Here is a 6,464-nt window from a genome sequence, read left to right on the forward strand (position 1 = left end):
CTTTATAGGTAATTTTCCATTTGCCCCAAGAAAACACCCTCTGAGGTAGGTAGTAATACTAATAGTTTATACGGAAATGAAAGCAAAGTTGTTTAATCTAAGAACACATAGGTCATAACTGGTGGAGACACAAATGGCCCAGGCATTCTGAGAACACTCAAAATTATTATTTCACAAGGTTGCTGGGAAATTAAATGTATAATTTACATTTGTTAATTATTTTCACCTATTAGATAGGCAAAAAGGAGAGAGCTTAAAGCAATATTGTTTTATATTTCCATAATTAGTAAATACTTTCACAAAGTATTAGTTTTCTCTACATATCTTCTTGAATGAATTTTCTTTTTATCTTTTGATTCTTCAGCTAGTGGGGATTTGACATCAACTCCTTTCCCAAGAGATCAGTCTTCAAGCTGTAGGACTGTCCTGTCCAACATGGTAGTCACTACCCATATGTGGTGACTTAAATTTAGATTAATTAAAATTAAGTAAAATTTATTTTTATTTTTTTTTAATTTTTTTTTTAAATTTTTATTTATTTATGATAGTCACAGAGAGAGAGAGAGAGGCAGAGACACAGGCAGAGGGAGAAGCAGGCTCCATGCACCGGGAGCCCGATGTGGGATTCGATCCCGGGTCTCCAGGATCGCGCCCTGGGCCAAAGGCAGGCGCCAAACCGCTGCGCCACCCAGGGATCCCAAAATTAAGTAAAATTTAAAATTCAGTTCCTTAACTACAATGGCCACATGTGAAGTGCTCAAGAGCCACCATTTTGAACAGCATGGACATGAAACATTTCTATCATCACAGAAAATTCTATCAGACAGCACTGCTATTGGAGAAATCAAGTCTTGTCTTCTGAAACCTTGAGATTGAGCCATGGTGCCAGGAACTCTGCTTCTAGATCTGTCATGGATTGGCTGGACTGCCTCAGACAAACACATACCTCTAGACCTTATTCTTTTTCTATAAAATATTGGCAGAGGTGGGGATCCCTGGGTGGCGCAGCGGTTTGGCGCCTGCCTTTGGCCCAGGGCGCGATCCTGGAGACTCGGGATCGAATCCCACGTCGGGCTCCCGGTGCATGGAGCCTGCTTCTCCCTCTGCCTGTGTCTCTGCCCCCCTCTCTCTCTCTCTCTGTGACTATCATAAATAAATAAAAATTTAAAAAAAAATAAAAAAAATAAAATATTGGCAGAGGTTAAAAGAGGTAATACATGAAAGTCTTTTAAGATTTGATCTTCTGGGGTCAGTTCTGGGAGCTCTGGATTCAATTTCTGATCACCTCTCCTTTAATCCCTCTAAGAATTCAAAGGTTTCAACTGGCTCTATTATAAAGGAGGAGCTTTGTTGAGCTCGTGGGCCCCCTGGCAGTTACTTACTGTGTATTTCTTAAGGGACAGCATCTGATTGGATGTGGCCAAATCTGAGCCAATCAAAATCTCTCTAACTAGATCCTGGTTTGGGGATTTAGGGTCATTTAATCTCTCCACATGGTAGAGACTATAATTGAGAGAAGCAGTTAGTGGTAGCTACTGTGGTGGAGAAACTAGTTTAGAGGAAGATAGGGAGAGGGAAACAGCAGACCTTCAGGGAAAAACAGTAGAATCCCCATGTCAAGCTCTTGGAATCTTTGAGAAACCACTAAGTGTAATAAATTCTTCCCAATTCCTTCTTTTCTATTAGCCTCCAGTTAATTTTTTTTCTTAAGGATTTTTATTTATTTATTTGAGAGACAGAGCGCACACACAAGCAGGAGGAACAGCAAGCAGAGGGAGAGGGATAAGCAGACTCTCCACTGAGCAGCAAGCCCACGACTCGGGGCTTGATCCCAGGACCCTGGGAATATGATCTAAGCCGAAGGCAGACACTTAAAACTGAGCCACCCTGGCACCCCAAGCTCCAGTTAATTTCTATTGCTTGTCACCAAAGATTCCTAACCCATGTCGGTTAAGGCAAAGGGGTTTGGCTCATTATCGTTCTGAAAAGTTGAGTGAGTTTTCAGCTGAAAGAAAGAGAAAGCTAAACAAGAACACCCTCCCACACACACACCAAGAACAAACTGAAAGGAAAACAATCTTCAGGTGTTAGTTTGACAGATGTTTCTTGAGCACCTATATTGTGTCCAGCGCCTTATATACATTATCTAATCTTCACAAAAACCCTTGAGAGGTAATGCTTTCCTCATTTCAGAGGGAATGGAGGGCCAGAGAGGTTAGGGGGCTCATGCAAGGACACACAGCTGGTGAATGGCAGAGACACTGCATCAGGGCTCAGTGAGATGACAATAAGGGCTTATCTGCATAAGCACAGGGTGTGAGTGAGTAGGTTTCCTGGGTGGGGACCCACTTGGCTCAGAAAGTAAAGCAAGTCAGAAAGATCACATGACGTATGACTCAGTTTTTCTGGCTACAAAGAACACAGCAACCTTTCTACAGTTCAAAGTGGGGAAGGGTAGATTGGTGAGGAAAGTCCTCTAAAATAAAAAGCACTTGTAATCTCAGTATCTCTTGTTTTCCATCTTCTTAAGATTTCTCTTACTACAAAGGTTCCCAGACTGAGTAAAAATTATTCCTCTCTTAATTCCATGGAAAATGTTAGAGGGGGTAGGAGAGGGAAAAGCAGTCCCCATATCCGTTCTGGAATCCAGAGTTTACTTTGCAATTCCATCAACTACATATACAAGGATCTGTTACAAATCAGTAAAAAGAGGCCCTACAAACACACAAATAGGCAAATAGCCAATAAACCAAGAAAGAATATTCAACATTTGGAGGAATGAAAGAAAAGCAAATTGAAACAACATACCATTGTTTACCTTTCAGGTTTTCAAGAAAAAAAAAAACCTAAACAATATTGTTGGAGAAGATGTGGGAAAATGGGCACTTTCATACTTTGTTGATGGGAGTGTCAGTCAATATATACTTCCTATAGGGCATTTTGGAAATCTGAATCTAGAGCCTTAAAATATGCATCCTTTTTACTCAATTCAATTGTAGATATTTATCAAAAGGAGGTACAGGGACATCTGGGTGGCTCAGCGGTTGAGCATCTGCCTTTGGTGGGGAAGGGGGGGTGTGATCCCGGGATCTGGGATTGAGTTCTGCAGTGGGCTCCTTGCGGGGAGCCTACTTTCCCCCCTGGCCTGTGTCTCTGCCTCTCTCTCTGGGTCTTTCATGAATAAATAAATAAAATCTTAAAAAAAAAGGAGGTACAATTATGGGGGTATTCTTTCTAGAATTGTTTATAACAGTGGGAGTATCTCTGGGATGGGCTGAGACTGCCAGGATGCTGGGGACACTCACAGGGTTTAGGACAGCTGTTATTTATCAACTGAAAGAGAAATATTACCACAGTTTACCATTTGTACCACCATATCGTGTATCTGTAATTCTGGTTTTAAAAACTTAAAAAAAAAAATTAAAGTAATCTCTATGGCCACTGTGGGGCTTGAATCATGACCCTGAGGTTAAGAGTTGCAGGCTCAAGGGCTGCTGGAGGAGGTAGGGTGGTGGAATAGGGTAACTGGGTGACGGGCATTGAGGAAGGCCTGTGTTGTATTGTTATGTACAACTGATGAATCATTGAACTCTACCTCTGGAACTAATAATACACTATTTGCTAATTAATTGAATTTAAGGAAAATAAAATTCTTTTAGAAAGCACTGCAGGCTCTACCAAACGAGTCAGCCAGGTGCCCCTAAGACAATATCTTATTTATTTATTTATTTATTTATTTATTTATTTATTTATGAGACAGAGTGAGCACAAGTAGGAGGAATAACAGAGGGAGAGGGACAAGAAGACTCCATGCTGAGCTCAGAGCCTGACTCAGGGCTCCATCTCAGGACCCTGAGATGATAACCTGAGCTGAAATTAAGAGTTGGATGCTCAAACGACTAAGGGACCCAAATGCCCCCCAAACCTTTTTTTTTTTTTTTAAAGGTTGTTTCTGCTTCCTCATGGAGTTGTTGCTGGGGCTGGAGTTTTATTTCTCAGTCTTCTGGTTGAGCACAGGTCCTGGGGCAAGATTATATCATTACTCTGATGGGAAATGGAATGTATGTGTGTTCTCAGGGTTTAAGCATTTCTTAGTTTTAATTTCCAATATGGTAAATACTGAAAGAAATACTCCCCCGCCCCCCAAAAAAAGAACCCACATAAACAAAAGATCTGTAGGGTCTTCCATAATACTTACAAATGTACAGGGTTTTCAAAAAGTTTGAGAACTGATAATTCAAACAGATGGACGTCAGGGTCATTTTCAAGACTAGAAAAGTAGGGCATGTGGATTGCCCAGGGTCACCAAATAATGAGCAAAGCCTGGATACAAATCTAGGCTTGTCTATCTGAGTCCTCTCTTTCCCACGACTTGCCAAGGAAACCCTCTTCAGTACAGTGTGATGCTTGGTGTCTGTGTGTCTCTTGGTGGGGATGCAGGCACCTTCTCTGAAGCATCCAGCACCTGGCCTAGGACCCCACCCTAACTGGGAGAGCAATGGGTGTTTGCTGGCTGAGTAAATGAATGACTCTTTCCAAAAGGACTCAGTTGAAATTCTCCCTAGGAAGAGGATGAATGCAAAGTTAACCAAACTCTCTCCTTACACTTAGCCCTACTCCTTTGGCCATGTTCTTTGGCCTCAAGCTTCTTGGAAGGGCTGCCAGGGATAAGAAGCCATGGGAGCAGCAGATGCTGGGGAAGAAGGTCCCTGTCTTCAAGGAGCTCCTGGATAACAGGCAAGAGTAGCCCAAAATATTCAGTGATATGAGTAACAAGTGGGACTGACAAGAGAGGGGCTGAGGGGACAGGGAACAGGGGCCCTACCTTGACTGTGCGTGGGTTCAGGGTGTCAAGGATGCTTCATTTCCAACCTGGAGACTAAAAGTCCATCAGGAATTGGCCAGCTGAGGAGGTGGAGAGGACAGTCCCATGCAGAAGAAGAGCACGTGGAAGAGACATGAGAGAGAGAGCTTGTGGAAAGATGTTCTGGCAATAGCTGGAGAGGTAAGTCCCAACCACACAGGGCCACAAAGACCATGAACAGAGCTTAGGCAGTGGGGAACTGTATTAGTTATCTTGGGCTGCTATAACAAAATACCACAGGCTCCATAGTTTAAAGAACAGAAATTAATTTCCTTATAGTTCTGGAGCCCAGGAGTCCAAGATCAAGGTGGCAACAGATTCAGTTTCTGGCGATGGTCTCTTCCTGGCTTGCAGACAGCCACCTGTTTTCCTGGGTCCTCACATGACATTGTTTCCTCTGTGCTTGCGCTGGGCAGAGCGTAGGGGCAAGCTCATTGTGGTCTCTTCTTTTTTTAAAAAGATTTTATTTATTTATTCATTCATGAGAGGAGAGACAGAGAGAGAGAGGCAGAGAGAGAAGCAGGCTCCATGTAGGGAGCCTGATGTGGGACTCGATCCCGGGCCTCCAGGATCAGGTCCTGGGCTGAAGGCGGCGCTAAACCGCTGAGCCACCTGGGCTGCCCTGTGGTCTCTTCTTATAAGGCTGCCAGTCCAATCAGAACAAGGCTCCACCCTGTGACCTCATTTAATCTCAATTACCTCTTAAAGAACCTATTTCCAAATGCAGTCACATTGGGTCTTAGGGCTTTACCACCTGAATGTGGGGGGAACAGGATTCCATCCACTGCAGGTGCCACTGGAAGGTGGCTGGGAGGGGATAGGGTCGACTGGCCTGTAGGGAGCGCTCTCTCTCTGGCTGCTTAGGGGAGGATGGGCCAAAACAGGCAAGCCTGGAAACTGTTTGAATGGCTGTAGTTGTCTAGGGGTGAGAAATGCTGCCTAGATTAGAGGCATGGCATTTGGGGTGGAGAAGGGGCCACCATTTAATGAATTTGAACCCACAGGATTCAGTATATGGGGTGGGGGGAGAGAGAGGCAAAAGATGGCAGTCAGGTTTCCAGTGTCGGTAAATGGGTGGTTTCAGAGCCAGCTTCAGGGGTGTGTGACCTGCACCATCCCACATGCAGAAGGGGCCAGTGCCTATTTAATGCCCTGCTGTCACTGTCCTGAAGCTTTTGATAACTTTTTAAGAAGGCAGCCCTGCATTTTCATTTTCCACTGGGCCCTGTGAATTGTGTAGCTAGTCTGTGTGGTTGGGAGTTCATGGACCAAGATGGGGACTCTGGAGAAGGAAGAGGTTTGAGGAGGAAGATGCAGAGTTCAGAGTGAGCTCCTTGTCACACCCATGTTCAAAAACTTTCCAGTCTTTCCTACAGGTGTCTTTTTCTTGGGCAGCAGGGAAAGGGGACTATGTCCCCTGGGGTGGGGGGGGGGAAGCTTTCTCCCTTGAGACCTTTCTCCTAAGGGGTTGCCTGGCCAGGAGGGGGCCCCTCTTTTCATCCTCCACCTCTGTTATCCTCCAAATGGGATCCTCCAGACTCTCCTTTCCTATGAGCCACCTCTCATCCTCCACAGATTGCTGGACCAGAGCGGGGAGGGA

The sequence above is a fragment of the Canis aureus genome, chromosome 5 (genome assembly GCF_053574225.1).
Source record: "Canis aureus isolate CA01 chromosome 5, VMU_Caureus_v.1.0, whole genome shotgun sequence".
Lineage (NCBI taxonomy): Eukaryota > Metazoa > Chordata > Mammalia > Carnivora > Canidae > Canis > Canis aureus.